The sequence below is a fragment of the Arvicola amphibius genome, chromosome 12, assembly GCF_903992535.2.
Source record: "Arvicola amphibius chromosome 12, mArvAmp1.2, whole genome shotgun sequence".
In the NCBI taxonomy this organism is placed as follows: domain Eukaryota; kingdom Metazoa; phylum Chordata; class Mammalia; order Rodentia; family Cricetidae; genus Arvicola; species Arvicola amphibius.
In genome coordinates, this window is record NC_052058.2 from 62,825,267 (window position 1) to 62,837,053 (window position 11,787).

Consider the following 11,787-nt stretch of genomic DNA (forward strand, 5'->3'; position numbering starts at 1 on the left):
GGGTGCCAATTAATGCATTATGTGGGTCAAGCAGGGAGGAATTATAGGCAAAAGTGTCTGTAAAAGAAAACAGTTGATTAAAAAAGGAAGGAGAAAGGTGACAGGCAGGCAGGATCCCTCTTCCCCTTTTGTCCTCTGCTTCACCCTTTTCTCAACCCCCACTCTCTTCCCCACTCTACTCGCTGTCGGTGGCTCAGCCCCACCCAGCGTGTAAAACACCATCAGAATATTAGAAGGTAAGCTGCCAGGGACACTCTGTTAATCCCCATTTCAGATGGACCGTCATCTTTCAGGGCTCATCTATTCTAAACTGACCCTTTGCCTTTCGTTTGCGTAGTCTCTCTTAAGTAATGAAGTTAGCTATGTCTTTGTAAGTATTTAAACATAATTATATAAATATATATTATATATTTTGCTGTTTACTAAGCTAAAAGTTATTCATTGTTCCACACATGCTGCTGTGAAGTTCATGTCCAGATGGATACTGAAGCTTCGAGGACAGAAAGGTCCTTTTGCCCTCCTTCTATTGATCAGGATTGGCAGTTTGGCAGGTAGAAGAAAGAGGAAATGCAATTCTGGATTCTGGCCTGTCAGCTGAGCATCATTTTATGACCTGGGCGCTGGGCCTGCTGAAGGGAGGTCGGTTTGGCATGCTAAGAGCAAGAGGCATGGAAAGTTACAAATGGGAACCCATTTGGCAGCGGGCGAGTAGAACTAGACAATGGTTTCTAAGTATCGGCAAAAGGAACACACAAACCTCCCCTTCTCAGAACTCTATTAGAGTTGGTGAAGTCCAGGGTCTTTTCCACTCCTTCGTGCGCCTAGTCCAAGTGTAGCTGCCAGCCAGTCAGTCTCAAAGTTTGTATGAGGGCTCATTCTCCGAACAGCGGGCTTTACAGGAACTTACACCCTCTTCATACTTGGCTGGTTGGTGTCTCTCCTTGTTGGAAGTCCCAAAGTCTGGCCGTCATTCACAGCCACATCACCAGCTCTTGACTTTCTGAGAAAAGCAAAGGCTTTGGAAACGCAGTAAGGGAAAGGTAACAAGTGATGAAAGAATCGAGAGGGATGGACGCGTCAAGACTGTCAGGGAGGTTGGGGGTCAGGATTAAAGCAGGGGGAGGATAAGAGGACAGGATGACTGGGGAAGTCCCTGTTCCAAGTCTCCAGAGGAGGCCGGAGTGATCCTCTGAGTGACAAGATAAATCGTATTCAAGTGGCAGCACCTAAAGTTTGCAGCAACCCAGGAAGGGAGCCTGGGAACATGTGGAGCGAGGGTGACACTCTGTGGGGAGAAAGAAGAATTTCAACTATTTAGGGTCCATGTTGTTATCTTTGCCATTTCTTGTTCAGTAGCTGTATGGACTACACCCAAATCAATCACATTCGATAGCTATATGGACTACACCCAAATCAATCACATTCGATAGCTATATGGACTGCACACAAATCAGTCACATTCGATAGCTATATGGACTGCACACAAATCAGTCACATTAACTCTTCTGTTTCCACCCTTCTTGGGCTCACATTTCCCCATGAGATCTGATCTAGTTCTGTGTTCTTATAACAGTTTCTGGATCAAACCTAGAAAGTTACTTTTTCCTGTTTAACATTGGTCTTGTCCTCTTACAAAGGCTCTGAGCTCTGTCTCCCCCTAATTTTTTCTTCAGTGGAAACTGAGAGCAGACAAAATTTGAAGCCATTTATGGTATCAGCCTTTCCTTGTCTTGTCCCTATTCTTCATTATCAATGAAGCAACTGATCTATAAAAGGAGAAAGGCAACATTATTAACCATCATCAGCACATCGTCCCTGCTGTACACAAGAAGAGCAATATTCTGCAATGACTGTGGATGTAGCAATGTACACATGCTTACCTATGGGTAAGTCAAATAAGGACAACAGAATCATTGGGATAGAGAAGAACAGAGTTTATTAATCCAAAATTAAATTCCTAAGAAAAATTTTGCTTAAATACTGTACACTGTCTGGGTCACACTTAGTGCCCTCAGTCAGAAGAGACAACTCATGTATTTTTGGATCCTGATACATTTAAAATAGAAAGAATGATAAAAAGTTAGATCCTCTACTAAACACACACACACAAACACACACACACACACACACCCATCACGCACTATAAAATTGTTCTCTTGGAGAAACATCCAAATTCTAGGATGCCTTGGGCAATCATGACAGATGAGACAGAGGCAGAGACAGGGTAATAGCTATCCTGGGCATAGCCCTGCCTAGAAAGGCTGTGGCCCTGTGAATACAGATGAGCACACAGTGCTCACCAATGTGTGTCCACGCTCAGCCTCTTTTGTAAGTCCATTAAGAGTAGCAGAGAGGGCATTTCCACTCCATACTTCATTTGAAGATACTTTGTTTTTCCCTTGGCAACATTCACCATGCCCTGGGAAGGCAAGAGGACTGTTTCTGTGGTGCATAAAAATCTCCTCAGCCTGAAGGCCACTTAGCCATAATCAACTAGAGACAGCAGCAACAGTCTTGTCTAGACTTTGTCCCCGGGCTTCAGTGTTTGGAGCAACACAAGTCCCTAATAAAGAAAATGATCATAGATCCCAGGGACAACTAACTCATGTCCCCATGTGTTTGTCTGCATCTTGTTTCTCTTACACATCCATAATGTCATCCAGGACCCTTCACAGAGGCTCCTCTGTCTGGCTCTTTGTTCCAGAATCACTTCTCCATTTCTTCTTGTTCCTAATAACTAGAAGTCTGAAGTCCATGTGGCCAAGAGGTGGCTGACTTCAGTGGGTAATGTGGCAGTCTTCAATCCCAGAGACAGGAAAGAGGTCAGCAAGGACAATGTGCAGATTCAGGCAGAGAAAGCAGTGAGAGAAGAGTTTCCTTGGTTCTTCCCTTCCCTTTCCAACATTAAAAGGCATTGGTCTTGACAGTTCATCTATTCTGCGTGATTGCTGTTGAGTGTGTCAGTTAGCACCCAAGGGGGTGGTATGATTGGAACACAGTGAAAGGAGCTGATCTACTGTATTGTAATGTAAAACAGCTACCACCAGTTATTTTATAACATTATAAAATGTTCATTAAAAAATCAGCACACAAAATATGAAGTGTGTTTGGTGTCTTATTCTTTGTTTAAATGATTTATTTCTGAGTCACTTTTCATTGGCCTCTACCAGATCCACAATTCCTTTATTGGCTGATCATACCCCTCAGTCACTTGAAAACTATGTGTTATATAAATAGGTTATGAAAGAGAGATAAACACAAAAGCCCACAAGAAGAGATGACATTTACAAAGGTAGGGTGTGCGACATAATGCCATGTGCCTTGTGAGCTGTGAAATACTGTTCAAAAATCATTTACATTTCAGAAGTGATAAGCGTCACCTCTGGGGACTACCAGGAGATGGCCTTTGATGGGTGCTTGGTAAAGGTTGCCTGTGATCTGATTGGCAGAAGCGGAGGAGGGAGTAGAGAAGAGAAGGAAAGATGCAGAGATAGTGATGGGAAAGACTGTCCATTATTGGACATCAATGAGGCATCCGGCTTAGCTGAAAGTGAGTACTAAATTAATATGAACCAGGTATTTGGTTAACACAATCTTATTTAAGGGGGAGGAAGTCTGAAAATCACATACTTCACAAATGAGAACACAAGCCCCCAGTCTGGAGAAGAAAGTTCTCCCAGATCACACAACTAAACCAGCTTCAAGCCTGGTTTGGGGGACACAGAAGTGAAAGAAGAAAATAACCAGAGATCAGTAAGAACGGAGGAGGTGGTGAGGTGTCTGAGGTGTTACTGCTACCTCTGTCTGTGACACTGTCATCTCAGAGAGAAAGGGGAGTTAGGAGAGCAAGTTTTGGAACAAGAATTTTAATTTGCTCTTTTTACGAACTTTCCTTGAGGATCAGACAGATAATTAGCTTGAAATTTCATATAAAGCCCGTGGTTAGCAATCTGGAGGAGGCTTCTGCACCTGGGATCAACAGGCTAAATTCTCTGCTTATGCTAGGCATAGCTGGGAAAGCGACATGGATAGCCCGTCCCACCTACCGAACACTAGGGAAGACATGAGAAAAAGATGGCTGGAAACATAATCTTGGGTTGTGGGAAATAATAAAAGAAATTATTAGCTGGAATTTTCTGTAATAACTTGTAAAGTGCCTTCATGTCATTTTTGCTAACTCCAAGTGAGAGGCTAAATCACTTTTGCTTTTGCTAGTTCACAAGTGAGGAAATTGCATGACGGAGAGATTATTAGAAATCTGAAGTATGTATACTAAGCTGCACATTGGAAGCAGACTCCAGTTTTTGTTTTGTCTTGGACTTTGCTCTTAAATGTAAAGTGTTTTCTGTTATGCCATATGCAACTAACTCAGTAGACCCAAGAGTGAGCCCAGCCCCTTCTGCAATGGGAAAGTTCACAGCTTTTCATCTGTTTGTACTTGAAGATACTCACTGTGGTTTTCCTAGTCTTTCTTCTCTCCTTCCGTAGTCCATGTCAAATGGTAGGAAATCCTCCTTGAGTACCCTCCATCGACCCTCTTCTCATGCCAGGCCCTGAGTGTAAGCAGATGCCCTTGAACATGCCAGTTTGGACAGCTGGACAGAAATAGCTGGCAAGGTTGCATTCTTCTTAATAGTTTCCCCAGGGAAAGTCCTGGACAGAAACTTTAGAGCTCTGGTTTTCATTGACTGACAAATCAAAATGACATCATAACTCATCCATAAGCTGAGAGACCTGAACAAGAGACCTGCTTTTCTTTTCCGGACTTGCAGGTGATGAGATGCCCTAGGGATGGAAAAGGTAAGCAGAATGCTTTACACTTCAAAATTGTTCCAATGAGTCTCTGGACCTGGTGTTTGGTCACGTGTGTGTGTTTGTGTGTGTGTGTCCATGCATGTGTGTATACACAAGTATTCATGTATGTGAGTGCACACACATATGTTGGCATACATGTATGTATGTGCATGTGGAGGCCAGAGGACAGCCTTGGATATTGTTCATCAAGCACTATCCACATTCTCCTTTTAAGACAGAGTATCTCTCTGTCCTGGAACGTGTGCAATGGGTTAGGCTACTTTTTGCTCAGTGCGTCTGAGGGATCCGCTTATCTCCATCTCCCCAGTACTGGGCTGACAAATGAGCACCACTGTTCCTGGAGGCTGGCTCCCAGGCCCTTGTGCTTACAATGTAAGTATTTAATATGCTGAGCTCTCTTCTCAGCTCCTGAATCACTTTTCTTTTTAGATCACTTATTTGATTTTCATATTTTGTGTGAGAGTCAGAGAGACAGGGATAGAGAGAGATCAAGGGAGACAGAGGAGAAAGAGTACAGAGTTGGGTGGGTAGGAATGAGGGATGACCACAATGTATTGTATAAAAAGCAAATTTAAAATGAATACCGCTGATTCCCACTCTCTGATAGTTTTTAAAGGATCGTGTATTTGCAACAATCTCTGCCAATAAGCTTTCTGTGTGCCTCTTGCACGTTACTCCTGCACACGAACAGCCTTGGTTTAGAGAGTCCATATTTGTCCTCACGCCTGTCAAGCTGGTGTTTTCCCATGAGAACTCAAGCCTGATGGCCAGTGCATGGGTCTGCGTCATGCACTCCCTCACTGATGGCCACTTTTAGTTTTGTTTTTCCTGCCCCTGCTACTCCATCTTAAGCAACATTGTTAAACTCTCACCAGAACTAGTGTGACCATGGTGGGATGCGGTCCCGAAAAAGAAAAACGCCCCTCACTATCTGTGTCACGTTACCAGCAAATGTGTTTTTAAAAGACTTCTAAGCTCTGCAAGATAGTTCTGAGGAACTGCAATTTGCCAATGTTTTCCCAATCAAATTTCCTTCTAAGGATAATTTAATATAGTTGAGCTTCCTCTTCTTTGTCCTTGTTCACATCAAAGACACTTATTTGCATTCAAATAAAAACAAAGAGAGAGAGTGCTGACATTGTCATTACTACCCAGCTACCCACAGTGTATCAATCTGCTTTTTCTCGCCACTAGGTAACCTACATGTTTTTGCCTTGAAATGTTTGTAAACATACAAGTAACGTATTTAAATCTCACAGAAACTCTGTCAAAACTTGAAAATGCCCTGATATCACAATTGATATACAGCTCAGTGTTTTCTAGAGGGTAAGCCAAATTGTTAGGACACAAATGACTTCAAATAATTGACTCTGTTGGTAATGAATCAATAGCCACACAAAACATCCAAGTGGTCTTCACTGAGAAACACTACTTATATCTTCTCCACTTTAACTGAGAAGCTGGGGGCAAGTATGACTTTCTCATGTCCTGCAAAGATGGAAAGTCAGGCAAACAGTAATTTGACTTCTGCCTCCAACCCCCACTAGAGAAACATCTAATTACTGACTCTTTCTGACCATCAGTTTACTGAATGCCCAATACTTGCAGTGCCAGGCAAGCAGGGATTAAGGAGCATGTGTTAGAGACAGTGAGTGTAGTCTACTGTCTCAGAATTTGGGAAGTACAGAAGCTCAGGAAACGGCTTTCTAAAGACTTTCAAACCCTCAAGCATCCTGGAAGTCTGACCTTAGAGGACCGCTAGGACGTGTGCCATCATTAGCTCTATGCTTAGGAGAATGAGAGCATATGCTGACTCCCGAGTAGCTGAACCAGGAGATGTTCTAGCCCACTGATCCAGGGAGAAGCAAACTGGATTTGTAGGGTAACCATAGTAAAGCTTACCACTGAGAACGGGGAAACAGGCTAAGGGGAACTTCTTAGGAACTGGAAAACTGGACTCGTAAATGCAAATGGAATCTACCTAGAAAATTGCATTAGCTATGTAACAAAAAAACTGGTAATTTTCTTCAAAAGGCAAGTCATTGAATCATTGAATATTTTATAAAATAACCCTATCCAGTGCGGATTTCCACAATGAGTTACTCAGAGCATCAACCACCACCACACACGTCTTGTGATCTAGCATATGAAATATGACTAATGAGACATAAGAAATTTATCTTGTACATTACTTTGTGCCAATCCATTAAATGTGAGTGGTTAAATGTGTACCTAGTGGTACCTTGCTGGAATATACAGTTGTAGAATACTATACTTATCACTCCACTTGCTTTTTAAGCATTTTCCTTGTGTGCTGTTTTGTTTTATTTTTGACAGTACTTAGCGTTTCTATTGCTGTCATGAAGCATCAGGACAAAGGCAGGTTGGGAAGGAAGGGCTTGTTTGACATTCATTTACATACTGTAGTCCATTACCGAAGCCAGGACAGGAACTCAAGCATTCTTGGAACTTGGAGGCAGGAGCTGATGCAGAGGCCTTGGAGGGGTTGTGCTTACTGGCTTAGTCCCCATGGTGGGCATAGCCTGCTTTCTCATAAAACCCAGGACCACCAGCCCAAGCATGGCACCACCCGTAATGAACTGGGCCTTCACCCTGATCAATATCACTAATTAAGAAAATACCTTATAGGCTTGCCTACAGCCTGGTCCTACGGTGGTATTTTCTTAATTGAGGAGGGAATCCTCTCAAACTACTTTAGCATATGTTAAGTTGACATAAAACTATCCAACATAGTCCTGGAGATTGAAGCCAGCACCTCACACCTGCCAGGCAAGTTCTCTTTCACTGTTACATCTATGGCCTGGGCATGAAGTTTTAAATCATGTTTCTTACATCTCATGACAGATGTAAGGAGACATTGGGCACAGATAAGCCTCCAATGAGAAACTAAAAAGTAAAAACAGATCCTAGGCTAAACTGTACTTTCCATGACACCTTTATACAATTTTTACTAGATAAGGAAACAGCATCACTAGATGAGTAATGGAAACATGAGAGCTACTCAGAGATAATAATTAGACGTGAGAGTTACTCAGAGAGGTACAGAAAGACCAAGACCTGGTCTGCAGAAAGACCAAGGTTGTCAAACCTTCAATTAGCAGAACCAGAATTGGACCCAGAAGTCTGTTTCTATAGCCTGTATATTAACAAACCCTGCTACTCTAGAATGCTTCATTTCCTTAGAAATCAGCGTTCTGTTTTGTGGGTTCTCAGACCCGAGAGTAACACCAAGGACCCTACTCTACGCTGGCATTCCTTTCCAGAGAATCTGTCTGACCTCATTCTGAGTCGGTCTCCCATTATGAAGCTCACTGCCTCCCAGTGGCATGCATTTCGTATTATAACCTTCTCTGGCTTAGAGGAATCAGTGCTTACAACATTGCTTAGAATTGTCTTAGGGTTTCTATTGCTGTGAAGAGACACCATGACCACAGCAACTCTTAAAAAAGAAAGCATTTGTTGATGATTACAGGTCAGAGGTTCAGTCCATTATCATCATGGAGGGGTATGGCAGAAGGAAGGCAGCCACGGCATTGGAGAGGTAGCTGAGAGGTCTGTATGTTGCAGACAACATGAAGTGAGCTGAGATACTGGGCGTGGCTTGAACATATATAAGACCTCAAAGCTAGCTTCCACAATGGCACACTTCCTTTAACAAGACTATACCTACTTCAGTAAGGTTACATCTCCTAGTAGTGCCACTTCCTTTAGGGGACATTTTCTTTCAACACCCCACATTTTGCATCATGGCCTCTAAAGGCTTGTAAACATATAATGCAAAATGCCTTCAGTCCAACTTCAAAAGTCCCCGTAGTCTACAAAATTCTCAGACTTATTTAAAAGTCTAATGAGATTTATGCAATCTCTTAACTATAGTCCCCTATAAAATTGAAATAAAAAAGGCAGATCACATGCTTCCAGCATGTAATGCCACAGGATATACATTACTATTCCAAAACTTAGGGAAGGGAGTAGAGGGAGAAAATACTGGACCAAAGCAAGACAGAAAACAAGATGGGCAGTCTCTAAACTGTGCATCTCCATGTCTGATGGCAAATTGCTCTTCAGGTCTCCAACACCTTTCAGCTTTGTTGACTGCAGCACACTTCTTTCCCTTGGGCTTGTTCTACTCCCTGTTAGCAGCTTTCCTTGGCAGTTATCCCACATCCTTGGCATCTCCAACATCTTGGGTTCTTCAAGGCAATCCAGGCTTCAGCTCCACAGCTTCGCTCAATGGCCTCTCTAGGCCTCCATTCAGGGACACCCCTGACACACGTCTGACCTCAGCATCTTTCCTTAGTAGCTCCTTGACTCTAAAACCAGAACTGTGTGGCCGAAGCTGCCAAGTTCTGTTGCTTGCTGGGGCTGGGACATGACCCCATTGTTCAATTACATCGCCACCAGTTCTCTGTTTTCCATGGTTACCTTCACTGCCCGAGTTTGGCTGTCCTTGAACTTGCTCTGTAGTTGGCTTTAAACTCAGAGATGCATCAGCCTCTGCCTTTGGAGTGTTAGAATTAAAGTTATGTACCTCCACAACTAACTTTAAGATTTTCTTTAATTTTTTTCTTAAGTTGGAAACTTAGCTGGGTAGGATCTTGAGGCCACCACTCCCTTCGTTTCATTTCTTATTCTCTTTATCTCCTTGAACAGGGGGCTTAGCTCCATTCTACTTCCAGGCACTCTTTTTCTCCTTAAAATTTACATTTTGCCATTTACCCTGCTCAGTTTACTCTTTTTCTTTATATATCTTCATTAGAGTTACCATTAATAACCATACAGCAAAGTCTATACTAGGCTGTTTTGAGATTTCCTCTGCCAATGGAATTAATCCATACTCTTCGCTTTAGCCTCAAGCAAACTCTTTGGACAAAGGCACAAAGGTTGACACTTTATTCCCCAAAACATCACAAGAAAAATCTCTAGGCAACATACTAAAATCCCTCTTGAGCCAGCCCACTACAGTTCAAATCACCTTCAGAACTGCTTTCTTCTATGTTCCTACTAATATGGCCCATTAGGCTGTGTTTAAAGCGTTCCACTACTTTTTTTAACTCTAAGTACCAAAGTATGTATTACTCCAAACAAAAACATGCTCAAGCCTATTATAGCAACACTTCATTCCTAGTAACAACTTACATCTTAGTTAGGGTTTCTCTATTGCTGTTAAGAGACAGCATGACTATGGCAAGTCTTATAAAGAAAAACATTTAATTGTGGTATCTCACTTTATAGTTCAGAGGTTCAGTCCATTTTCTTTATGGTAGGACTTGGTTGCATGCAGGTAAGCATGACACTGGAGAGGTAGTTTGAGTTTTATATCTTGCAGGCAACAGGAAGTGAACTGAGATACAGAGCACGTCCTGAGCATACATGAGATCTCAAAGCCCACCTCCACAGTGGCACACTTCCTCTAACGAGGCCCCACATATTCCAACAAGGCCACACCTCCTAATAGTGTCATTCCCTTTGGGGGTGGTTTTCTTTCAAACCACCACAGTGTGTTTTTGTTGGACACCTACAATGCTCTAGACACTAGGATAAGTTGGTGAGGAAAAGAAAACCAAACATAGGAATCAAGTTTCTGTCCTCAAGGAACTTAGCAAACAGCTGAAGGAGACAGCATGATATAGAGAGATAACAGGAAGGAATCATAGAAACAATGCATCGCATCAAATAAGAGGATGAGGCAAATTTTCATGAAACAGAACCTTTGAGTTGGGGCGAGGAGTATGCGGAGGAGAAAGGAGACCAGAAGAGGAAAGCGGCTGAGTGCTGCCATGGAAGTTCCATGCACTGATGAGCTGCCCTGTCAACAGAACCATGGAGTGTTTGGCCGGAAGCAGTGCCAGCTCACCACCTAAGAGCAGCCATTCCATTCAGAGGAAGAACACCCTGAAGACAGGAAAGTGTGGCAAGAGGGTAATGAGCGGCCAGGGCCAGAGCGAGGGCGCGTGAATGCTTCCTGAAGATGTAAAGGAAGTGAATGATCAGGCCAAGTGAACACTGGGTGTGGGGGGGGGGGCACAACGAGTCAGCTGAGCACAGGAAGCAGCAGGCATGTGGTGGGTAAGAACTTCCTCTGCATAAAGAAGAGACATGAAGTCTCCAACATGAAGTTGGAGCACAATGAGGGACAGAAATAGGATTACAGAAGCCAGTGGTGTAGAAAGCGGAAGTGGGTCCCATAGCACCCCCTTAGCTGTGAGAATGAATCTGGATTTCTCTCAGAGTAAATGTCCTTCCTGTATTGTTTGTCCTATGCTTACACACAAGCCATGCTTATACACAGTAAAATATCACTACTTCTTCTCACATCTATCATCTTTCTTTTTACCTAACCTACTCTCACACTGACTTTGCTCTGGCCAGAATGGACATAGTGACGTCTGCAATCAAGTTCCACTCTCCTGTTCCTTCTCTAAACATGTCATTCAGGTACAACCCAGTCCAGGGAGTCCTGTGGCTCGAGGAAACGAGCCTATTGCCTCAGACTAATGGTAAATTAGTCTCAAATCACAGATGACCTTTGACCATGGGCTCTCACTGCTTCTGAACAAATACTTATTACATTCTAGAGAGGTTTGAAGTCCCTGCTGGTGGCCTGGCCCCAAGCTCTGTGGCCCTTCTTGATCAGATACTTCATCAGTGCCTGGACCTCGACTGACTGCCGAGCTCAGCTGTTCCCTCACCTCAACTCATTTTCTCTTCCTCCTTGTGCTTCCTTCCTTGGCTGCTTCTCCCAAGTTTCATCCCATGAAGCCTTGGCTCGTCTCCCTTGTCCTATCTGCTTTCTGTGCCATTAAAAACAAAACTTGACCCTAAAACAACTTGAGGAAGAAAGGGTTCATTTAATCATAAAACTTACAGTCTATCATGAAGGAAGTCAGGGCAGGAAGTCAAGCAAGGAAACTGGAGGCAATAACGGAACTGAAACAGAGACCATGAACA